The following is a 27,406-nucleotide window of genomic DNA, read 5'->3' on the forward strand; positions in this document are numbered from 1 at the left end:
CAACATCGTTGATTATACTTATCCGTTTTTAATTTTTTAAAGGGGGCAATGACAACACTGTTATAAATTCTGTGATATTAATTCTTATCTATTAGAAAAAATTTGCAGGCGTTTTTCGTTAAATAAGAAAAAAATATAACATGTGTGCCGGTGCTGTGCCATCAGTTGTAGCTCAGAATACGTAATAAATAAATGCAACCAAATGGGGATGGAACTGATGCACAACATGGTACTTAACTGTAAAATTATGGTTGAATTTAATGAAATTCAAATGTTTATAATTTTGAAAAGTGACTAGTTATGGGAAACAGGTGAGAAAGAGAAAGGATGTAGTTAAGAAATAGGAATGAGCACTAGCCTGATAGATCCAACGAGGCTGGCGTCGTCCTAGTCATCTGGAACGATGAATGTTTTCCCTGGAGGAGCCTGGATAAGCTGGAGACAGTCAACATCTGGATCTCTATCCTGTTGATCTGCAAGGGGCGTCGATAATGCGTCTTTACGATGATGTTCTTCTACAACTTCATTCTACTAGTCTGCTGAAGCTTGATGAGTCTGCGGTGATAAACCAACAGAATGGTACTCTTGACTATGGAGCTGGTTATTCTCCAACAGTGCGATCCGCTTCTCTCGTCGATCCTGCACCTATCCCAATCGTATGTCGAATACCCCTTGTTGTTGTGTTCCTCGTAGTTTTGTTTGGCTGTAGAATGATGAGTTAAGCGTCCAAAGAATCGGGAAGTATCAGACTATGCTTGAAGGTATGCGGAAAGGTAATGAGGAAGCTAGTCGAGTTTATTAACAAAAATGTGTTTACAACAGGTGTCTGAGAATGTACAATCCTGATCAAAGTTTTCTTCCAATGAGGTTTCAAGAGTTCATGATTCTTTCGTTAATAATGTAATTTAATAAAATAATCGAATTTAATGAATTAAATTACAGTTTATACAATTATCTCATCGTCACTTCATATCCAATACACAGTCACTTCACACATGTTAAATCTCAATATAGGCACATATGTTATTAACTGACCAGCTTCCTCTGCCAGGAATACAAATCATATATATATATATATATATATATATATATATATATATATATATATATATATATATATATATATATATATATATATATGTGTGTGTGTGTGTGTGTGTGTGTGTGTGTATATTAAAGGAAGCCAATTGGGATGTTAGCAATAACCTCTTGAATCCGTGCCTCCAAATCCTCCACTGTGCGAAGTTTGGACTTGTACACCTCCTCCCTAGTGTAGCCCCACAAGAAAAAGTATCACATGGAGTGAGTTCTGGATTTCTTGCTGATCATTCGGGAGGATCAGCGCAGCGACCTGAGCTAACTGGCGCTCCTTCATGTTTGTTTACATTGCATATGCTGCTTCGAGGGCCAATAACTGAACGAAGTGAAGTAGGCAATGTGAAAGCTTAACAATAACTTTATATTGTGGCATTGTTTACTACATGAAATCAGTAATACTATAATGTTTATGGAGTATTAAAAATTACTAGTAATTTATCAGCCACCCAGTAGAATACGTACACACTTTTAATGGATAAATACGTAGAACACAGATCAAATATTGCCGATTGTCCGTAAGTTGCAACACTAAGTTAGTAGTGGCTAATATACACAATCACAGTGCAAACAAAAGGAAAATAATATACTTTCAATCAAGCAAACCACTTGACCTGACAATGTAAAATACCTTAACTCCTTAACATTGTAAACATACAGTATAATATAGTCTAATAAAATCAACGTTATTGGTTTGCTTCTGGCACACCACATTTTGAAAGTAATATTCAATAATTTGCACGAAAAAGACATATTTATAAAGAACACATTTCTGCAGGCGATACAATTAAATACTAACATAAATAGTATGAAACCAAAACTCATATCATTTCCAAAACCAACTTGTTTCCACTACCCTCGTTGCTGACGCGCCTGCTTCCTTCGGACGCACCTCCTCGCTAACGCTCACCCCCCCCCCCCAACTTAGTCCTACCCTGACTCGGTTAGATACCATTCCTACTTTTAGTGGTCACTTAGCACAGGTTACTTTTTTTTTTCAGTGTAGTTTTTATGTCATGCATCCGGACGCCGTATTTATACTATACACAAATCGTAAAAGAATTATAATTTTTCAACTGTTACTTCCGATAGCTTCCTTCAATTTTATCTATGCCAAGTGAGATATTTTCATGTCACCCAGTGCAAATTATTTAAGAGACAATAAGAAGGAAATTAGTGAAAAAAGTAATTATAATTTAGCAATGATTATTTCGAGTGGTGCGCCAAAAGTAAACCTGCGCGAATTCATCTTTTAAAAAATAAATAAATAAAAAATACAGACTCAAAGTGAATCGACTTCTCCATACTTTGTCCGTTGCTTCCCATATCCATTAAAAGGTCGAGGAACGAGTGTTTACCGGTACATAGGTATTATCGTAAATGAGATTTATTGTGACTCCCCAAGCAAATACAGACAGAGCTTTACGATAATATAGTTACGACATTTGACACAAAAGTATATCACAACACAATTCTTCTTTTTCCTTTGTTGCCTAAAATAAGTTCGCTACAAATTGCTTTAGGATATTTCTTGATATACTAACTTACTCAAGAGACTCGTCAAGGACAACAAAATTTATCTGAATACGAAACGAGAAACAAGTAAAACTGCACGATTGTGTCTCGTTTACAACAACTGGCAGCCCACATTTATTCAACCTACACGCAACATAATCCCACACGAAGTCACGCACTAGACACTGAAAATGTGAATACATACTGTAGATTACTTTATACACTGTGTCGCATTCAGCGCCACAAGCACAAAACTGTTTCTTCTTCTTTCTTCTACAAACCAGTAACAGTATTACCTGTGATTTTCTGGTATCAGTTATTCCTGTGACTTTTACATAAAAATCACAGTGATAGAATAGTGATTTGCTAATTTAATTTATCTGTGGTCCAGATTGAGAATAGGGATGCGAATATAAAATTACTACACCCTTTTCAATAAAATTAGCTCAGTACCGTCAAAAATCGTATTTTACATGTGATATTCCATTCCTCGCTGCAATTTACTCTAAGACACCGTAAGCATAGTGGGCATTAATACAACGTTTTCCGTGCAAAATACCAAAACATTGCCTATGTCGGATGTTTACTGTCATTGTATTCTGTTCAAATATACGTCTAATGTGCAGTGACAGTCAACTGAATAACAACTGTCGCTTGTTGTGGTTACTCTTCTGATGATTCTGAATAGGTCTATTTCTCAACATGACAATGCATAAGCGCATGTAAAATACAATACCAACAAACGCATGTGACACATAACCCAGATGGTTTCTGGATTGCCGTTGGTTCAGTGTTCAGTGCATAACCCCTTATTACCTGACCAGCGAACGAGTGCGGGCGGCCGGTTTTGAAACTAAAATGCAAGCAGCAGTGTTTCTAACCGGATTACTTGTAATCAATCTATCATAGTTCTTTTTGTCCTGTTCGTAATAAATCACTTCACGCATATACTCAAGTCAGGGGCAGATCCATGGGGCGGGGCGATTGCCCCTCCCCCAGAATGGGATATTTTTTATTTTAAAAATAAAACCTAAGAATTTTCACCTTTGTATTATAAATGTAAAATAAAACCTAAAATAGGTAGGCCTTACTTTTTTTGTTTTACGTTGCAGAAGTCAAATAAAGCAATAAATTGCAAGAAATTACTTACATTGGCGTTCTTGCTCAAAAAAATGTCCACCTTTGGAATCGCGCAGGTGGCCATTTTTGTTCTAGAAATTGCAGACAGTAGCTACTTCTCCTTTTCTAAAGTTGCTTTACTTTTTTTTTTTTTTTTTCAATACACTTACCTTGATTTAGCTTCGAAATATTCAGCCTAAATCCGCCCCTGGCTCAAGTTAAGACAAACAGTTTCAAAAGTTATTGAAGTTATTTGCAGAACATCTTAAGTAACAAGTAAAAAAAAAAAAAAAAAAACTACAACAAAAATACACCCTCCATATTAACTTGCGAACAAACTAGCGAGCAGCGTTTTACAGAGTGCACCTGTTTTATAATGACACCGAATAAAACGTAATCAATTTTTATACAATCTGCTTAATACATAGTAGTAGCTCACTGAATTGTCAATTGTGCTATGTTGTTCTTAAATTGGTAATTTCCATTCATATATCACTATTCACAATACATCTGCATTACTGCAGGAATGGTTCACTACAATCATATAACTTACGGCGTTCTTTATTAAGCGTAAAGAGATTAGGCTATGCATAACATCCAAACTGCAACTTTTAAAAACCGTTGGATACACTGCGTTGAGTAAAACTCTCCGCTCCCCTGTCCCGCCGCGCTTGCCAAGAAACTGATGTAAACACAACAGCAGCGCCATCCTCCCAAAACTGCACTGCTATCCTGGTTAGGTAATACCTACTGAAACGCCCGAACCATGATTGTACAACAAGTCGCATATCAGCGACTCCTCCTGACATATAGTAAATGAACGTTGGCAACGTAATCAAAATGCAAGCTCTGTTGCCTCGACGCGTAGAATCAGCTTTTTTGGCTATAAGAGTGGTAACTGTGATCATTTCCGCCTTCTATCATAAGGTATCTTGCGTATAATATTTGACGTTGCTAAGTTCATCATTCCGTAGTGATTTTGAAATTTCGTAGTTCAAATACGTCAATAAATGCTGTGCAAGCTACGCATCAAAATATTTAAATTTGAGTTGATTTTTTTTCTTCAAAATTACAACAGAAAAAGTAAAGGAATGTATAAATTTGTATCCATTAGGTCAAGTATACAATATAGGAGGATCCAGCCCGTATCCACGAAGGGTCTAGGGGGTGCCGATCCCCCTCCCTAAATTTTTACTGCCCCCCTAAAATTTTCACGATAGGCTTGCAAATGAATTATAATATGGTGATAAACTATAATATGGCTGAATCGGCCCCCCTAACATCTACCGCCCCCCCTTCCTACATTCTTGGGCTGGCTACCGGCCTGGGAAGAACATAGAAGATGAACGCGAAGTCACCGTACCCTTGAACGCATAGTATAAGACAGTATAGGCTAGGTAGTAAGTAACACAGTATAACGCAATCCGATTGTGTTACGAACATCGGAGTACACACAGTTACATTTGCTGGTTAAGGTTATTATAATTTTACTACTACTACTGCTGCTACTACTACTACTACTACTACTTATTATTATTATTATTATTATTATTATTATTATTATTATTATTATTATTATTATTATTATTATTATTATTATTATTATTATTATTATTATTATTATTATTAGTGTACGGTGACTTCTGTGCCACTCTGTGTATTTATTTCGGGACTTATTTCTTGATTTTTATATTTATAAAGTTTTCTCAATTATATAAAACTAAATATTGCAGAAAAGTACAATCAAATGTTTGAAAACATAAAAGTATGCGTCTACAATATCTAGAATATTCAAAAGCTTCTCATAAAAGATCCTGATATTTCCTTATATAACGTATCTACTCTAAAAGGTATAGTTCTCTAACAAACTGACAAGCTTCCGAAAATAACTAGAGAAAATATGGCAAATCTCGGCTACTGAGACACCCCCAAACAATGGTAGCGAAATCGACCTTGACCGCCCCTGAACCTTGCAGCTGAATTTAAGTAGCGAACCGATTTCCATAAAGTCTGCGGGGGACACCGCACAATGGGGTCCGTGAGGCCGTTTTCGTTGCCATGACCTCCTAATCATCTCTTAAAGTGCTGAGAAGAGACTTTAAAATTCGAATCAATCAAGAATAAACTTTTCTCGATTGTAAAATAATAAAAAATAATAATTACCTACGAATACCTCTCAAATATTTCTGCTTACGCCACTGTAAAATTCGAACACTTCAAGCTGGGATTGGTGGTGGTGTCCCATAATCACAGTCGTTGGATGCGATTAAGTGGTTGAGAATGATCTATATTGTGAAGGTTGAACTTAACATGATCTACGCATCTGCCAACTACATCGAATTCAACACCCACTTGTGGTTCCGAGCCCATGTTAATAGTAGGTCATGTTCTTCATAACCTCAGTGCTGCATAAAACCACAAAACTCGAACACCTGAAGAGAAACAGCGTGGCTCGGTGGTAGAGCGCTTACATCTAATGCATGGGGCCACTGGTTCGATCAGCTGCCAAGTAAGTTTGTGGTGGACAATATCGCGTCCGTGGGTTTTTGCGGGGTTCTCCCGTTTGCTCCCACTTTCTCATCCCACTAATTCATCCATCATTATTCACTTGCATTAATCATCATCTCCCTTAGCCTATAGGGTATAATCGTGGGACGTTAAACTGAAAGATTTAATTTTTTCGAATACCTAAAGCTCAATGATGGAACTGATCATAACAGAAATCACTAAACCACAGATTGTTGTGTCAAATCACCAAAAGCGGTATCTGTGATTTCACAGTGACAGTGACTTAAGTAACAGATTAACAGAAATCACACACACGGAAAGAAAATACGAGATAGCGTGATCACCTCGGTTTCAACATAACACAATACTACAAAACCTTGTTCACAATTTAAGAACACAAATCACATCAAACATACACGCATTCTTTGACTCACTAATGTTAAATACGAGAATAATGATGACAATAATGGGCGACGTAAATTTCTAATGCCCTCTACGGCAACACTTTAGCACTGGCATTCTTCACGCACCGAGTCAGTGTAAAAGAATTGTTGGTTAGAATGAAATGAAGTAGCTTGTATTTCATAACAGCTTTTTGTTCTTGGAGGCTAATAGCACATTGTCCAAACAAAGAGCATTTCTTTTGTCTGCAGTATCCGCAATAGATGTGTCACGCTGAGAACTTTTGTATTAACTTTATTTTACAAGCATAAATAATACGTAAATACCTTTTCAAAACTGATTTCATCTATCTTAGCTCGTTTTCCCATCACAGAATTAGTTTTGCTTCATGCTTATGTGATATCTGATATGCATGAAGTACTATTAATTTTTTAAATCTTTGTTATCAAATTCGAGTATATATTATCGAATTAGGTTTATTACCTTTAGAAGGTGTCTGGTTCGTTATATTCCAATTTTAGTAATCTTCGAAATAATTCAAACGTTTTATCACTTTCTTAGCTGATTCTTTAATACTCAACCATGAGAAGCGTACATAATCAACTTTCTGCATATTCAACAAGATGTCTACATACATACACACACCTATTTACTACGTTGCCATAGCAACAACTCTCTTTTTTAGTTAACGATTACAAAATAATCTCTCGATATCTCTATGTGTCTTTCTTTTCTTTATATGAGGCGTATTTCTAAATCCGCCATCTCCAATTTTCAAAAAAAAATTAGGTAAGTAGATTTACTGGTATTCCTTTCAATGCCCTACATGATGATGAAAAGAGTTGTTTGAAATGTCACCACCTCCACCCTCAATTACTGCTTTAAAGTTCAGGGTATTTTTCAAAAGCCGCCATCTCCACTCAGCAGTGTGTTTGTAAACCCGCCATCTCGATTCTATTCTATGCTATGCTATGAATTGAAAACCGACGTTAATGAAAAAAAGTTGCAAGATGTTGTTCAACTCGTAACGAAACACTTCGGGGAGAATTGGCGTGCTAACTTAGCCATTCAAACTTAGCCATTTAAGTTGATGCTGAAAAGAGACTGACTGCGTCAACAGAAGAAAGTGTAGATGAGGATTAGGCTGAATGCCAGTGTTCCGAAAATGATTCTGATGAGATCTATATCTGACAACAGTGTAAAGATCACTTTCAATCCTTTTCTTGTTGGTAAAGGTGGCATTTAATCCGAAGTTCCCATCCTGTTATGTGAAGCTATGTTAGGTTAGGTCAGGTTAGGTTAGGTTAGGTCCCAATAGGTTAGATTAGGTTAGTGAGGTGAGGTTAAGTTAGCTTATGTTATGCTAGGAGACGATATTTCTAAACGGGCTGGGAACTTCGGAACTAGACCCGTAAATGTAGCTAACGTACTATGATTAGAGCTTCATTGTTTTCCTTGTTTGTGCACATTATAATGTCACCCAACAAGTTAATATCGTTGTTTAGATTCAGTTTATCTCCATCTACTGTTCTGTTCTGAAATAGTTATCCGAAAGTATAATAGTAATGATTTGGAAGCAAATAAACCCCAAAAATAACTTAGGTACGTTTGTTTCAAAGTCCTCCATCTCCAAAAGTTGTTTACAAAATCCGCCATCTCCAAACTGCTTTCTGCAATAACCGAGAAATGGAATGAGAGAGATTTTTGTCATTTGGTAGTCATAGTAAATGTCCAGAAAGCAGTAAAGTATTTATAAAAAGAAAATTTTATCTCACACAATCTCTGAGTTACCAGTTTTTTCTGTTTTTCTCGAAACCGTTTATGAAGGAGATGGCGGATTTAGAAACTATACGCCTCATATATAATACTGCTCAAATAATTCGCCTCTGATCCCTTTTTATAAGCTGGCACAGATTGCTAATATTATATACAACGTTATCGTTGTACCTTCTAATATTATTTTCGATTTACCATGCAATAACGCTATCTTTTTGTGTCCTGCATTACAAGATAGAATACTATCATTCTGCTATAAACATGTATTTGCATGAAAATGGAGTTTTATCAAAGTTCAGATAATACGAGGGAGGATTCACAAACTAAAGTTACAAGGTCGATATTTCTGAGTTTATTCTGTTATAGATAGTGTTCGAAGTGGGAAAAAGGCAGCAGAGGCGGTATGTTTGACTCAACATACCTATTATTTAAATACTGTCTTGATCACAGAAAAACCGGAGACGGTATGTATTCATTACTGAAAAACCAGAGGCGGTATGACATACCACCGCATACCGTCTCACTTCGACCACTGGTTATAGAGGAATGGGAAGTGTGCGGTAATCGTAATATATGGAGTTGGTAACTGTGCATAGTTTTAGCCACCCGGTACCTAGGGCGCTAGTTGTAGGTAAACACAAATGGCGACTCGTCTGAAAAACAGGTTTCGCGAAGAAGTCCGCTCAATTATTCGGTTTCTGTGGGTGAAACATGTAACCGCGGCTGAAATTTACCGGCAGCTGGTAGAGGTTTACAGTAGGGATGGGCAAAACTGTTTTTTATAAAAACCGAAAACCGGTTTCTATAAAAACCGAAACCCGAAGAATAACCGACATTTCAGTTTTCTCCAAAAACCGGTTTCGGTTTTCTCCAAAACCGGTTCGGTTTTCACCGAAACTGGTTTCGGTGAAAACTTTTCGAAAACACATAAGACTATTTCTGTGGAAATGGATTCGGTTTCCGGAGAATAACGAGAAAACCGATAACCGGTTTAGGAGAAAACCGAAACCGGTTTCGGTGAAAAACCGAAACCGTTTTTTTGAAAATTTTCAAAACCCGGTCTCGGTTTTTCTAAAAACCGAAAAACCGGTTTTTGGGCCCACCACTAGTTTACAGGGAGACTGTAGCCTAATGTCTCGTGAGCATGACCCACAATGGTGTCGGAAAAAAATACGCTGGTAGAGAAAACGTCACCGACGAGGAGCGCATTCAGCACGGCATCAACAGGAGGAACACGTTACGGCATTTGATAGCAAAATTAGGAATGTCGTTCGGAAGCGTTTGCTACATTCTGTACGATATTCTGCACGAGGAAGTGAACACTTCATAACAATGTGGCTGAACACACAAAGACAAGATTTTTACCAGGAGGGAATCTTTAAACTCATTCCTCGATGCGACAAGTATCTCAACCGATACGGAGATTGTCGAAAAATAACCTTATGTATGTACTACCTGTTGGCTGTATTAGTTGTATGAAATAATATATACACGTTTCACTACAGGCTTTGTAACCTTACTTTCCGATTACCCCTCGCATTTGTTATCTGCAAAAAAATATTATGAATGAATCATTATGTTACAAAAAATTCATTTGCACGAAGCAACTGTTCAGCGAAGTTCAGATTGTTTCCCTTATCTGAAAAAAGATTATCAAGAACGAATCATTATGCTATAAAGATTTACTTGAACAAAATTAGATTTATTCTACTATGAAAATTCATTTGCACTATAGAGTTTTACTTCGCTTCAAATTGTTTCCCTTATCTTCACAATACATTTAAGATATTGCTTCTCATAACTATAGTCGGAATATAATGTTTATTATTTTCTTTAGAAACATTTACAATAATATTGTTTGTTATAGGAGAATTTTTTCTGTTGCATACAAAAATGAAATGAAATTTTTTAGTTTTACGTCCCACGATTATGCCGGTTAGGCTAAAGGAGACGGTGATGATGAGAGATGAATGAAATGGTGGAATGAAGAAAGTGGGAGGAAACGGGAGAACCCCGAGAAAACCCACGCACACGGTGTTTGTCCACCACAAAGTTCACTTGGCGGGGGCTGGGATCGAACCTGGGACCCCTAGCACCAGAGGCACATGCTCTACCGCTGAGCCCCCGCGGTCCTCGCATACAAATTCAAGCATATGAAGGGATATTCACTAATCTAGTAATTTATCAGTTTATAATTCTATTCATAAAAAAAGACATGCTTCTATTATTGAAATCTTTTAGTTTTACGTCCTATGATTATCTCCTTAGGGAATTAAGAATGTTGAGGGAAATAGAACTTCTTCGAGAAAATTCACAGACACGATGTTGCCTGCCACAAATTCACATGGCTTGGGATCGAACCAAGGACCCTTCGACGAGGCAGGAATTGCCCTACACTAAGACATTATGACTCCACTTCAATTATTGAATACATATATTTAGTGTTTCTTTATACAAATTGTGAATAACACTTACGCTACCTTTCCTGGGTAGATATATATTTAGAGCTGATGCTTATAAATTCATAACAATGTCTTTCAGCAAAGTGGACAACAAGCTTTCTTACTGTTTATATGTAAGAGAATATGTACCGAATCTGTCGATTTCATTTCGAAAAAAGACTCTTTATATAACACTAATGTCCTAATTTGAACTAGAAAATTGTGTGAATTAACTCGCGGCATTTCTGCTCGTTGAACCACTTCGATCGTCTCTGGTAAAGTCCGTCTTTATTTACATGCAATGTTATTATTACTGATTACTTCTAAAATGTTCACATTTGTATTTGATGTGATTTCAATTCATAGAAACCTAAATGGAAACGAGATCAAATACGGTATAATTAGTTTTATTTATATATAAACGTAACTCCATTCTGTTAAAGAGCTCCTCCGTGGCTAAGCGGTTAGCGTACGCGCCCTTGGCGCGGGAGACCCGGGTTCGATTCCCGGCGGGAGCTCATGTGATTCGGATTCCACGTTAATCAGTAGGTCCACGTCTCACATAGCCTCGCTGCTGAAAGGGACGCTAAACTGAAGTTCAACTCAATTCCATTTTGTTAAAAAAGGAAATGTGTCATATACAATAGATAACATATTATCTAATTTTAAAAAATCGCGTAATTTTGGCACATAGGCCTATATTTATCAAGAAATATAATTGTATTTAATTGTGATAAAGAAAAAACATGATAAATACTTGGACGTAATGATGATCAAAATATGAGTGATGAATTAGAGAATTTTGTATTACTTATATAGCAGAGCTTCGAAATGTGGTGTTGGAAGAAGGCGGAGAAGATAAAATGGACAGAGAGAGAGTAACAAATGAGGATGTTATAAAACGGATAAGAGAGAAGAGCACCCTTCGTAGGAAGGCCAATTGTATTGGACACATCTTGCGAAGAAATTGTCTTCTTCATATCGCCATAGAAGGAAAGATGGAAGGAAAGCGAGGAATAGGAAGAAAAAGAACGCAAGTGATCGATGATTTGAAAAACAGAAGAAAATATTGGAAGTTAAAAAAGGAAGCTGAAAATCGAGAAACGTGGAAGAAAAATTTCCAGGCTCAAACGTAAAATTAAATTAAAAAAAAAAAAAAAACTCAGTCCCAGAATCTGCTAAAAGGCAGAATCCTTAATAATAATAATATGTAGTGTAAGTGCATATTTGATTGATTAATGCAATTCATAGCTATATTTCACTTCAAAATTTATTTTTTCTTAAGTCAACTGTGGAAATAAAATTTGGGAAGAGCATTTCTCTGTTTAAGTTGTACTTGAATGGTATTGTCATAGTAACTGAAGGAAAAGTGTGTATGAATTTTCTAAGTCTTTACTAATTTACTATTCACAACTTTGGCCTCCATGTTCCCAATAGTGCTATGAACTCTATATAGAATCATATCCTTGGTTTGTCACGCATCACAACACTTTCTACACTGAGAATTCGTTTCTATTCTTAGTTCGCGCATCTTGAGACTCTTAAAAGAAGCTGCTGTCACATCGAATATTCATATCTACGCACCCGAGACTCACATATATTGAGGGAGAGGGAGTGGGAAGGGAAGAAAAGAAAAACAAGCATATCTTACCTCCTCCTCCTCCACTACTAAGTAAAGAGTTGGAAGGGAGAGAGATTGGCAGTCGGCGGAGGCTGCAGGATTCGGTGACGCGAGAAGAATGCAAGGAGAAAATGGATGAATGAATAAGACACGAACAGGGAAAGAATTCTGATATAACTGACTGAATGAAGGGGAAAATTGTTTCTATTTCCTTGCTAGAAATAACACATCGAGAGGGAGCAGAGGCGCTTCAAGTGCCAAGTGCCACGAACACTCTCAAACTCATTCCTTCCTTTTATATATATATTATATATATATATATATATATATATATATATATATATATATATATATATATATATATATATATATATATATATATATATATATATATATATATATATATATATGAAACAGTCATTGATTCAATGTGCTGTTAACTTTCGCCTGCATATCATTTCTCTTTTGTTGGATCGAATTGATTATATACTACTAGTCGAGACTAGATAGTTATTTTTTGGTGTTTTAACTATTTGTAATTATAGGTTAATTTAAATTGTTAAGAAATGTGGAAGTGAAAACGATAGATAAGATGAAACTCTGTGCCTCTGCCTATACGTTGCAATGTTGTACTAGCGTCATGCGACCTTTAAGTACATATTTTAGTACTTCAGACTTTTTAGTAACTTTACCACTGATAACATTATACTTCAGTTCCAATTTAAGGGATAGAAGAAAGAAATAATTTCCTTAACTACTATTCAGAATACACAAATTTGGTTTACACGCTTACCTCACTGACGATTAAGCAGGGCCGACTCTACCACACTCAGCACGCAAACAAGTCACAAAATTGAGGAATTAAGGTGAGAACGGTTGCCCCACTCTCCACACAACCTCAATTTAGTGCTGAGTTATTCCATCTTTTTCTGGTGTTAAAGTCTGCATTGCAAGATGAACGTTTCGAAACAGATGAAGGAGTGAAGCGGAATTTGAGAAGCGTGTTAAATAGCCAGAGCCTAACTTTTTGCAAAGGATTTGCACAAAAGGGTGCACCGGTGAGACAAACGCTTGAATCTCAATGGGGATTGTTACAGCTTTAGGAAACTTATATATTGATCAACCCACATGCATTTAAAGTATGGATATTCAAATGTGAAGTCTCAATGACTAAGCATTCCAGTGAAAACTTCTTCTTTTTTAAAAATTATTTCTGTCTTCCCTCCTTCCTACCCAGGGGCGTAAATAAATGTCCCACAGACTCCGCATTGCGGGGGACTCAAGTTATAAGGGGGCCCCAAATTGTGAAGTGGGACGTAGAGAAGGGCCCCGCTCCACGCTGTCTGCGGGGAGGCCCCCAAGCCTTTAGTTATGCCACTGTTCTCACCCACTTCCACTGTTAGAGTTTGTACCCTGGATATAAGGTGATATAAGTACTACAGATGGCATTAAGGCCACATTGCCACGTTAAATGAATCTTGTAGCTGTCATTAAAAAAAAAAAAAAAAAAAAAGCTTGCAACCCGATCTTTCTATCTACTGTGTACATATTACAACTTCTTGCAAGCAAGAAAGGTATTTCCACCTATGCAGCACTGCACTCTAGTGGGCAAACAGTGAACCTCCTCATTAAAAACGTGTATTTTTGCGCCCTACTCCCTCACTGGCCAAATGAATCCGTTGTTTCGGAAGCGGAGAAGCTGTTTTTTTTTTTTTTTTTTCTTTATGTCAGCGGAAGGGCGATAGCAGGTAGCAAGCAAGACGTCCCAGAAAGTTGCACACTGTTCGACTCCTTGCAAGATGGAAAAAATGTTTTATGACCCTTTCAAGACTGTGTGTACATGGTGAAATATGGTAGGGTTTCAAGATTTTTTTTTTTTTTTTTATGACAGCTACAAGTTCTTCTAACGTGGCAACCCGCTTTAACATTAACAGAGGAGGAAGTATAAAACCGAAATTTCGTTCCGCAGTCGCTAAAAATGAAAGTTTTCGTCATATTAACCAAATCAAATTATATACTTCAGACTTCATTTGTTTCCCCAGAATACTCTAAAATTAGGTGCACATTCACACAACCTTGGATATGGCAGTATTTTGAAGGGAAAGATTTATGACGAACGATGATTACGTATTTATTGTTACTAACAGCGATTGTGATGCTAAATCTTGAGGAAACTAACCTTGGAACGCATCAATTTTCTTTTTCTATACGAATTTTAAGACATTCTAACGATAAAGAATACAGAGAGGGCGGGGGCACAGTGAAATAACAACTATAGCTGGCATGGAATAACAATATAGGGTCTACATAATATAGCAAAAATGAAAAAAAAAAAAGTATACTGAATATCTTCCATACATTCTTGTTAATGTAGTCATTTTGTGCCTGAGGAAAGGCCTACAGCAAAGAGGGAACACTTCTCCCACCATAGTCAACACTGTACATATATATAGTACCGTATATATGTGTTAAGGGAGTGCGATACACGCATGGATGAAAGTGGAGAATGGTGCTGAACAATTTTTCATCTCCTTCCCTCTTTCTACTCTTCCTTGTATTTTAAGTGCATAGGAAAAAAAACACCAATAGCATCACCTATCTTCCAGCATTATACATATAGACACACACACACAACACAGAGGGAGTTAACCATACATTGGTTGTGTAAAAATAGCGAGAACCACTCGACGCATCTATAAATCAACTCCCTTTAAGTTGAAACCTTGTCAGGACACGAACCCACTTTATGTCGGATCCGCCTACGAGAAGAAGTGATGAACTAAAATGGCTAAAGAAGCGAATGAAAGAAAGCCTACGCATTTCCGTTCTTGCATTCTTGTAATAAAACGCATTACTATAGTCTCTCATTCTATTGTCTCCTACTTAATTTTCTTAAGTGTCTCTTTTAATCTTTCTTACATGCATGCAAACCTCTTCTACAATGTGTTTATTCTGGTGTACCACAGGGATCTAATATAGGACCAATACATTTTATTTCGTTTATTATATCTCAATAACCATAGTGTATACTGTCATCTTGCAAGTGTCATAATGAGTGGCTTGATTTCAAATTTTAGTATCAGTTTCACCTTATGAGGATATACTCTCAAGAATGTCTTCACCTGGATCCGATATATCGATTGGTATAGAAGTCTCTTCCTGGGTTTATTATTATTATTATTATTATTATTATTATTATTATTATTATTATTATTATTATTATTATTATTATTATTATTATTAGGGGCAGATCCAAGGGGGCTATAGCTCCCCTTGACGCTCAGGTATACAATGGATAAAATGGGCCTCAATCCTGCTTTACACTGAATAAAGCGGCAAACTATGCTTTAGCACCTCCCGTGATCTTATCCTGGATCCGCCACTGATTATTATTATTATACGGTAATATTGTAGATTTTTAAATGGCGATAATATATATAAGTATCGACAATATCGATTATCTTAAAATATCAAAACCTCGAAAATCAAAATTATCGGTCGATACGATTTTTAATATCGAAACATACTTGAAAACGGATTGATCAATTTTCAATTGTAATATCGCACAGCGCTAATTGATATTGTTTGACTATGGTTAACAAGGAATTGACAGAATAATAGAATAATATGGTATATGACCAAGTTCTGTAATGCAAGAACTCTTCATGTTTGATGCTTGGTGGAGAAAGAATGTAACAAACTAGAACTAAAGTTAAAGAAAAATACGGAAATTTCATGTGTCAGTTTAAGGAGAACTAAAAATTGAATCAGGTCAAAATTTACTCTGATGTTACTAAATCCACTATAACTGATGCTGCTAAATCCTTCTGATGTTAGCAAATTAAACTAGAACTAAAAGCGAACAAATTCAAAAAATGTTCTTCCGTATTTATTATTTTCATTTTATACTAGCTGAACCTGTGCTATTTACAAAGCGCACAGTTCTAAATATGAGCGTGAATCAAATTCCCAATTTTCACTATATCTGTGCAAGTTCCTTTACGAGCACAAGTAAAGGACAGGAAGACTCTTAAAGGGGGTGAACCGCTATAGACAAACATATAAATGAAGTGGGGTGAGTTTGTGGCAAACTTGGATAAGTCACATGATACCAACTGCAAATATCCATTTTTTTCTTCTTTATTATGATTCCATATCCAAGTACGCCTCATTCTGGGTCCACAAGCCTTAGAAGTTGCCAACTTGCATTAGGTTTTGTCTATCAGATGAAAGCAAAGCGCCTGAAATGTCCGTCAACCCGCTATACGTAGCTCCTCTACTGGTTGCCTTTCACAAGGGTATCAAACTTCACGTCCTAGTGGCAATATTAAACTAATAGGGTCCATTTTAGGATCAAAACGACACCTAAAATGTGGAATAGAAAAATAAAGATTTTTTTTTTTTTTTTTGAAAATTCGAATGAGAATTGGCAAATCTCCACGAAATTTGGAATCGACCAGCGAAAACGGCATGCTTCTACCACTTGTGCTTTTTCGAGAGCTCATTGTCGAAAGGATTGGCCACAAACACTTAAACCTCTCTTGACCACAAACATATACGAGTAAATCTAGCAGTTTAATATACAGATATATATCAAGTGCATGTCATCGGTAGGTACCTGCCAGCTAAACTTTCTCTGCAGAAAACAACCATCTTTAGAAATTTTAATGATGAGCGATATTTGTAAGGGCGAAAATATTTGAATTCTTCACCTTCTACACAGGTTATGGTAGATAGAAAAGGATAAGTAAATATGTCAAAACTTTTGAACATGACTGTATATAAAATGATTCACATAGGTGGACCAAGACAACGAAGTGAAGTGATCGTGATTTGAATCTGAATTTACTGTAAGAATGTGAGAGAACTAAAGATTCTCACAATTGGGCGTTGTCCCCTTCTAGCTACCTGCTTTGGAAAACGTCACCTCTTTCAGTATTAAGAAGTCAGTTACCCATGAGCATTATCTCATCTTGAGCAAGCGGACACAAGCGGTTCATTGTTGATAGCTCAGGAAGTAAGATAATATTATTATGATAATATAAAGAAGAAAATAAACAGTTAAGTTGTAGAGGTAAGAAATGCTGTTTACTTAATCTCATGTATATATTGAAATTGACAGATAAGACATCTATAGAAGATGCTACAGTAAATTCAGACACTTTCGTTCTTGGAAGCTGGCAATGTTGTTAATGAAATTAGAATAAAAAATCTTTGGGTTCCGGTTTCGGAACCTAACCTAAAGATGGGTTGCCACGTTAGAAAAACTTGTAGCTGTCATAAAAAAAAAAAAAAAAAAATCTTGAAACCCTACCATATTTCACCATGTACACATAGTCTTGAAAGGGTCATAAAACATTTTTTCCATCTTGCAAGGAGTCGAACAGTGTCCGACTTTCTGGGACGTCTTGCTTGCTACCTGCTATCGCCCTCCCGCTGGCATAAAGGAAAAACCAGTGTCGCCGCTTCCGAAACAACGGATTCTTTTGGACAGGGAGGGGAAGTGCGCCAAAATACACGCTTTTAATTAGGAGGTTAATTGTTTGTCCACTAGACTGCAGTACTGCATGTGTGGTGATACCTTTCTTGCTAACAAGAAGTTGTAAAATCTAAACAGTAGATAGAAAGATCGGGTAGCAAGGTCTTTTTTATGACAGCTACAAGATTCATGTAAAGTGGAAACGTGGCTTAATACATGTTTAAATTTTCCATGCTTTGGAAAGAGAAACGATACAGCTTTCAACCAGAGCCGGCTCTACCATATGGGCAACACGTGTACTTGCACGGGGCGGAAAGTTTCGAGGGGCGCCAAAATCTGCCACAACTATATTATTTAAAATAAATATTTCTTGTTGGAAATAGATTTCATGATGATGGTAGTTAACTTTACTAAGCTGAACTTCTATCTGAATACTACATTCATAAATCATGTTTAGGTCACATTAGTTTAAGGTCACATGGACAATGCTAAACCAAATAGTCAAGCAAATCCCAGCATGAATTGATTAATTGTTGTCAAATGCAAGAACTCAATTCTCCAACAGTAGCGAACATTTGTTCCATTTAGTCAATTATCACAGTTTTGGTATGAAAATTAGTCTTGTCTTCGTCACAAACAACTTCCTTATCACTGAAGGTGAAGTCAAGTTTCTAAAAAAAAAAAAAAATGTTTAAAAGATGTAGAAGAAAAATCAAGGAATACAGATAAAAGAGCTAGCTGCACTGGAATTGCAATGAAGCTCGATATTGAATTCTATAAAAAAAGGATTGCAGTCTTCCTTATGCAGATGTTTGCTTTATCTTTCACTAACATAATAGCTTATTATTTAAAGAAAAAAACAGACACAACGAGATTATATTTGTAGCGTTTATGTCTTTCTGAGTGCAAGCGCACTTTCCCTTCCCTTCGTTGTTCATGATGGGTAGCATACTGAAAATCGAGGCTTTTTAGATTTGTTATTTCTGGAGAAAGGGAGAAGCGGCAAATGATGCCATTGTACGGGGCGGCAAAGTGCCTAGGGCCGGCCCTGATTTCAACTTATCAGTTCTGTTTACAAAACTGAAAATCACAGGCTAATATGGTATGTTCCGAGGAGAGAACAGAAATATAGTTTGACATTACCATTTTCACACATCGTTAAACACAAGATAAGGTGCAAAGAATGCTGAGCAATTCTGAAATGTTACTTCGAAAAAATCACCTACAGCAGGCAAAAATTATATTTAATGATGTACTTAAAAACTAAGTAAACTTTTTGGCATTTCATGTCATCACTGGATATGATACTATCAATCAGTTTACAGGCATTGAAAAGAAATCTGCATGGAAAGTACTCCAGCGATTTCCGCAGTTTCTCATCAATGTCGGTGAATCAATTCTTTTGTTACTAGAACAATTTGTATATCGTCAGTATCAACCGAACATGACACGTACATCTAATTATAAAGTTCGCTATCCTATCTTTCGGAAACTGACAACCAATATTGACACACTATGTCCAACGAAAAATGCCTTGACTCTACATGCAGAGATAGCTCAGTATCAAAACATAAGGTGCGGACGGAAAGCAGTCATTGAGAACTCCACGACTACCGTCACCTCTTAACTGTGGATGGAAGTCAATAGATGGTACGCTAGTTAAACAACCGTTGACCACTTATCCGTTGCAACCATCGGCGCAAATCTGTCTTCAACATTGGGGGGGACGGGTAAGACCATTCCCATATATATACAGTGGTCGAAGTGAGACGGTATGCGGTGGTATGCCATACCGCCTTTGGTTTTTCAGTAATGAGGACATACCGTCTCTGGTTTTTCAGTGATCAAGACAATATTTAAATGGCTGGTATGTTGAGTCAAAATCATAATGAAACATACCGCCTCTGCTTTTTTCCACTTTGAACACTATATATATAAGCGATGTTCAAAATATTTATTAAGTTGAAGAACAATGCTGTGAAGAATCAGGGGACAATTGTCTTCAGTGGCGTATTTAGGAGGCTATCGGGCTCAAGCTCCCTCCGAAATAAATTTGTTAGTTTTTCGCATTCCACGTACAACAATAACCCTTCTAACCATTTCTAAGAATTTCATTGACTTTCCATTTTCTTATGCTCTTTGTTCAGAAATAATACTGTATTTGTCAAATTTCATTCCATGTAAGAACTGTGTCCTTTTATTCTTTCTTTCGTTCTTTCTACTTTTCTGTTTCTTTTTCTTGACGTTATTTTCTTTCATTTCGCCTATCATACTTTATCGACCGTTGTCAGTTGTGATTCAAGTCGGCCGTCATCAGTAACACCAAAACTAAGAGGAGTTGATAAGCGAAACTGGTGTTCCACACCAACTTGCGCGGATATCAACATGACAGGACTTTAGTTATTATAATAAAGGGAAAATATATCGTTTAGTTATTTTTAAAAGAAGGGAATATTTGAATTAAAGAAAATCAAACCGGGGGAATAATTAGTCAAGGAAGTTAGGAAGGCCAAGAGGATGCTTCCTTTTTCTTGTATGAATAGAATAAAGCGTTAGATTCACTCCTAAATTTTTGTATCATATCATATAGGATTTATCGGTCTGCAATTCTTGCCATGCATAAATTAAAATATATTTAATTCTCAAAATCAGGTAGGCAATTGCCCACTTCCTTCCTTGTGTTGGGCATAGCCCCTTGAAACAAAATCCTAAATACGCCATTAGTTATCTTCAACATTGGGAGGTGGGCAGATTTGAGGCTTATTCTAGAGAAGGGAGATGAAACTCAATTTACAGTAGGTGAATGTACTCAACTGTTGTAGAGTATATTATATATTAGGCGGTGTAGATGAAGTAGTAGTACATATCAGTATTACAAACCACTGCCGTGAACACATTCTGAAATCTTAATACATGCATATTTATAATTGATATGTTTCTAATTAGGCATCCACAAAGATCCACGTTACAATTGTTTTATAATATAATAATATTATAAATAATGACTTCCCCAAAACTATGAAGAAAGAATATCAATTATGTATAACGCAACAATACTCTTTGAGCAAAATGATGATAATCTCAATCAAGGACGCCGATTTCTCTGTAACTTGGGGGGGGGGACATTCATAAAAATGCATAAAACAATACATATAACAAGAGAAAATACATATTCATAAAAATACAGGGGGTCCACGTGACCTTTTGGGGGGCCTCCGACCTCCCAGGATCGGCCCCCTTAATCTCAATAACATTAAAGGAATCGTTACAGATATCTAACGCATGTCACATACTCTTTAGTTAACAGATGTAACCTTAAGATTATGGAGAAAAATATTCCAACAATTGAATTCTTTTCTTTGCTTACGAAGCATCCTCTCTCAAAACAAAAATTGGGACACGCGGAAATACGTAGCAACAAACCACGGTTCGAACGAATAGAAAAGAGAAAACAAGCAAAATTACGTTGGCTACAAAATCCGAATGAAATAACAACACAAAATTTCGTAGACATCAGGGGGGAAACTTCCCAAACTTTTGGAACAAAGAAACGCGATTTTTTGAAAGCTAAAATTTAGGAACTTGAAGATAATAGTAAAAATAAAAACATTCGGGACATGTATAAAGGGATCAACGAATTTAAGAAAGGCTATCAACCTCGTGCTTATATTAAAGAAAGCTGATGGAACAGTTCTCACTGATACAGATAGCATTTTAAAAAGATGGAAAGATTTCTTTAACGATTTGCTTAACACGCAGCAAAAATTAATGTGCGTGGAGAAAGGGAGACACACACCGCAGAACCGTATATTCCCGAACCTAACCGAATAGAAGTAGAAATCGCTATAAAGAAATTAAGGAAACACAAATATCCGGGTGTAAACGAAATTCCGACTGAGTTAATTTTAGCTGGAGGCGAAAAATTGTGGAACAAGATACACAAACTCATTCTCCTTATCTACAACAAGGAAGAATTGCCGCAAGAGTGGAAAGAATCAAACATTGTCCCAATCCACAAGAAAAGCGACAAAACTGACTGTAATAATTATCGAGGCATCTTTCTTCTGTCAACATCCTATAAAATCCTTTCAAATATTCTATTAGCAAGATTGACCCCATACGCAAATGAAATGATTGGAGATTATCAGTGTGGATTTAGACGAAATCGATCAACTATCGACCAAATATTTACCATTCGTCAAATACTCGAAAAGAAGTGGGAATACAGTAGCCCGGTACATCAACTAGGTATTTATTGATTTTAGAAAGGCTTACGACTCGGTTAGGGGAGAAAAATTGTACAACGTTCTTACAGAATTTGGAATACTGAAAAGGCTAATTAGATCAATTAAGGCATGTTTAAATCAATCCCAAAGTAAAGTCCGGGTAGGAAAAGTTTTGGCCACGAGCTTTCACGTCGAGAATGGCCTGAAACAAGGAGAAGCGTTGTCGCCATTATTATTTAATTTTGTGCTGGAATACGCTATAAGGAAAATCAAAGATAGCAACCAGGGCCTAGAATTGAACGGTATTCACCAGGTTATGCGTACGCTGATGATGTAAATTTAATAGGGGATGACAGGAGAACAATAGAAAGAAATACACAGATCTTATTAAACGCTTGCAGGGGCATGGGTTTAGAAGCAAATGCAAGGAAAACTAAATACCTGGAAGTGCGTCGGGACCGTAATACGGTAAATTATGGATGCGTTAAAATATTAAATAATTCTTTTGATAAAGTGGATAGTTTCAAATATCTAGGATCAATATTAACAGACGAAAATCATATTCACGAAGAAATTAAATGTCGACTAAAAGCAGGGAATTCGTGTTACTATTTGGTTCAAATCTCATGTTGTCGCAAATTTTGTCGAGGAATTTGAAGCCTAAAATATATAAAACGATAATCATACCTGTTGTTCTGTATGGTTACGAAACATGGTCGCTTACTCTAAAGGAAGAACATAGACTGAAAGTATTTGAGAACAAGATCCTGAGACAAGTATTCGGACCCAAGAGGAACGGGAATGGAGAATGGCGGAACTTCATAACGAGAAACTACATAATTTATACGGTTTACCAAACATTGTTAGGGTCATCAAGCCTAGGAGGCTTAGGTGGGCAGGACATATAGCCAGGATGGAAGAAAGTAGGAACGCTTTCAAAGTGTTAGCGGTAAGACAAATCGGAAAACGACCATTAGGAACACCTAGGCGCAGATGGGAAGACAATATTAAGATGGATCTCGCAAAAAGAGGAATACAAAGTAGAAACTGGATCCAGTTGGCTAAGGATAGAAGTCAGTGAAGAGCTTTCGTGAACGCGGCATTGAACCTCCGGGTTCCATAGGCTATAGAGTTAGCTTACGAAGCATGAGTAGATGCCTAGGCTGATACTACAAATAGATTAATTTCCCATTTACTGAAAAGATGGGTTCTACTGACATTGAATAGTCTGTATATTCTTCGTGTGCTAAGGCCTAGGTGAGAAAAGGAGATAAGATTTCATATCAGGTTACGTCACGCACAGTCGCACGCCTTCATTTTCATTAAAAATGAAAAAGCCAAGAGAAACAAATTTCATCTCACTTTCCTTTGTGGCAGTCGGACACAAATCACCACACTTTTCTGCAAAAAGCACTTTTCAAATCGGATTATTGGGGAGAGCCTCCAGTTCCAATGTTGGGGGGGACATGTCTCCCCATTTCCCCGGAATTTGTGCCCGTACCTACAGCTGAGACAACTTTCCAGCATGAGTAGAGGGATATATCCTTTGCTAGCATTTATCGCAATTTGTGCCCAAGTAGTGGAAGTGTAATTAATACATATTGATGAGACTACTAAACGCACTACAGCATGAAGTTCAGTTTGAAATAGTACAGATTACGATTCTTTTTTAAAAATGGAAAAGCCAAGAGAAATCAATTTCATCTTACATTCCTTTGTGGCAGTCGGACACAAATCATCAAGCTTATTCCAAAAAGCACTTTTTAAGTCAGATTATTGGGGGGGGACTGTCCCCCCAGGTCCAACATTGGGGGGACATGTCCCCCTCGTCCCCCCTGGGATTTGCGCCAGTGGTTGCAACCCAGTTACCCGGATCTCACAATATGCGGATGTAAAGATGGATTGCCACGTTAGAAAAACTTGTAGCTGTCACAAAAAAAAAAAAAAAAAAACTTGAACCCTACCATATTTCACCATGTACACAGTCTTGAAAGGGTCATAAAACATTTTTTCCATCTTGCAAGGAGTTGAACAGTGTGCAACTTTCTGAGACATCTTGCTTGCTACCTGCTATCGCCCTCCCGCTGACATAAAGAAAAAAACAGTTTCACCGCTTTGAAACAACGGATTATTTTGGACAGGGAGGGAAAGTGCGCCAAAATACACGTTTTTAATGAGGAGGTTCACTGTTTGTCCACTAGAGTACAGAGCTGCATGTGTGGAGACATCTTTCTTGCTTTCAAGAAGTCGTAACATCTAAATAGTAAATAGAAAGATCGGGTTGCAATTTTTTTTTTATGACAGCTACAAGATTCATTAAGGCCACATTGTCACGTTAAATGAATCTTGTAGCTGTCATTAAAAAAAAAAAAAAAAAAAAACAACAACAACAACAACAACAACAACAACCTTGCAACCATAAGGAAATTACGTTAATGTTTTCTTACATACCTTATTTTCATGTTTAAAAACAAACAAGCAAAACGTATAGCACAAAAAGGTTTAGATGCAATATCATTTCGCACTGCTGTATTACTTGAACAATAGAACTGACCATTCAAGGTAATTATTATTATTTCATTACTAACTTCTTTAATAATTATAAACTTTTACGACGCTAATATTGCAACGGTCATTTTGAACTCATCCTGCAGGAGGACAATCGTATTTCACAATAATAAATTTTACGCGAATAGAGTTAGCTTGAAAAGTAAATATCCTAGTTTTATTTGTGGTGAAAAGCCACCCTAAAACGATATATCACACGACCCCTCTCTCATTTACATTTCTGACCTGAATTCAAGATGGCGGACTTCAAAATGGTCGTCATGATAGTACTAAATCTTATCGGGCGCAGTCCCACCACAGTTACATGTTCACTCATGTCCAAAATGATTGTCGCATATCTGTAACTGTGTTCTTGTAATAATATAATTTGATAATGACTTTGTAGGGTACTTTTAATACTGATAGTATGTGTATAATCGAGAAATGTATATTTGTGGTTAATTTATTAGGAAAATAATTATAAAAACGAAAATTAGAATGTATAAAACAAAATGTTGCTAAATGGACAAGGAAGTTTTATTTTCGTTTTATTGTTCTTATTTACTGCTCTTTTGACATGTTATTTGCAACATACATGTCTTCGCCGATTATACACATACTAACATTATAAGAAATACCAGGCGAATTCGTTATCAAATTATATTCCTACAGCAACAAATTTATAGACATGCGACAATAATTTTGGACATGATTGTACGATATGATCTCATTACCTCAAGCTGTTTAAAATTACATGGACGTACGTATCCATAATTTCGTCGTATTTGGTCTTATGGCGTCATTTAAACCACCTTAATACGTGTTCTAAACAACAGCTCTACGGGGAAAAAAATATATTGTTGTTTACTTTTAAATAAACATGATAGCAAATGTGATTTTTGAAGCCCTTTTTTAGAATTGGCCTCCGGACTAAATTGGCAAATCTGAACTAACGTTAAGTTCTGATTTAACTATGACCTACGACATTTTACGCATTAAATACGAAAACGAAAATATTGATCGGTAAAACTGTCAGCTATTTACATAACAACTCCATGGATTTGAAAGAAGGCAATAAAACTCGTGTGTTTGTTTATCTTCACTCTTTATACGCTTCTGGCAATAGTTTTCTTTTAAATTTAATATCGCACCAAGGAAACGATCTGCATTTACTTTTAACGAGCTGATAGAGCAAACGGTTCACTTGTTCTGTATATTCCAACGTGAGTTGACAATTACGCAGTGCGATGTTGTTTGTTTTGCAAATACCTGTAATACCTGTTTCTGTTCCATGTTGCCACATCATGTCCACCTACACACGAACACACACACACATGCCATACACACACAAGGTAATTGCTCCTTCTCCCTCAGCTCAGCATACCATTCCCCAAGTGTGCACGTGATAAGAATCATTAAATGCGTGAGCGAGAAGAATAATTTAACACCTTTTCAGTTGAACACAACACGGCACGGCAGCTATGGATCTTCCAGCTAACAGCAATTACAGGCTATCTCTCATACCAATGTTCTTTTATGTGTCAATTTGTAACAACTTTGTTTTTTTATTAATTCAATAACAGTCTTTGTTTTGATTTTGATGTTATAAATAATTTGTAAGGGTTTCGAAAACATTTCGGGGGCCACTAGACTGAGAATTAAGGAACCACTTACAGTGTCCTGCCGTGGGAAATCAGCGCCCTGGGCAAAAGTATATGACGGTGCTCCCCTACATATGAGTGAGGTTGACAGACCAGCCGTGAAGTGCCACCATGGTTGGCAAGAAGCGTAAGAAAATTTCGAAAAAATGAAATGAAATATTTAAGTTTTACGTCCCATGGTTATGCCGGCTAAGATAAAGGAGGCGTTGATGAGAAATTAATGAAATGATGGAATGAAGAAAATGGGAGGAAATGGGAGAACCCGGAGAAAACCCACGCACACGGTGTTTGTCCACCACAAACTTCATTTGGCACGATCTGGGATGGAAACCAGGACCCCATGCACCAAAGGTGAATGCTCTACCATTGAGCCACCACGGCCCCAGAAAATTTTCAAAAATACACCCTGCTTTTCGTTGATTTTGAGCAATCTTTATTACTTTTTTCCTTCCATTTTATATATGTGCACAGTGGTGGATCCAGGATATGATCAAGGGAGGGACTAAACCATAGTTTGCCGCTTTATCCAGTGTAAAACAGGATTGAAGTCCACCATTTTATCCAGTGTATACCTGAGGGTCAAGGGGGGGCTATAGCCCTTATAACCCTGCTTGGATCCGCCCTTGTATGTGCACATGTATTTTCCTAACATAAGTAACATTTTTCCTCTCTCTCTCTCTCTCTCTCTCTCTCTCTCTCTCTCTCTTACTCTTTCCTTCTTTTCTTTTCTTTTTTCCTCCCGAATTTTTCGCCCTTACTTCAGCGCCCGGGGTCGTCGCCCCGCTTGCTCCCTTCCCCTCCCAAGGCGCGGCACAGGCCACTTATAAAAGAACTGAGCAATTAAAGAATGATGCCAAACCGAGCTAAGTCAAATTTGTTGTCATTTGTGGGAAGCAGAAAGGAAAAAAAATAAGACTACTACGGTAAGTATTCATAGTCGGTCGCAGCTCTTTATGGTTCCAATTCCACCATTGGCCGGTGGAACCAACTGATTTTTGCACTAACAGTTACGCAGA

The 27,406-nt window shown here is 36.9% G+C and overlaps 1 protein-coding gene across 2 annotated transcripts in view; it reads right to left on the reverse strand.

The window, feature by feature from the left end:
- The window catches only part of mew (multiple edematous wings), a 534,082-nt gene that overhangs the window by 177,678 nt on the left and 328,998 nt on the right, over window positions 1-27,406 (reverse strand). The window lies entirely within an intron of this gene.

Source organism: Thermobia domestica, chromosome 15 (assembly GCF_964235325.1).
Source record: "Thermobia domestica chromosome 15, izTheDome1.hap1.1, whole genome shotgun sequence".
Taxonomy (NCBI): Eukaryota; Metazoa; Arthropoda; class Insecta; order Zygentoma; family Lepismatidae; genus Thermobia; species Thermobia domestica.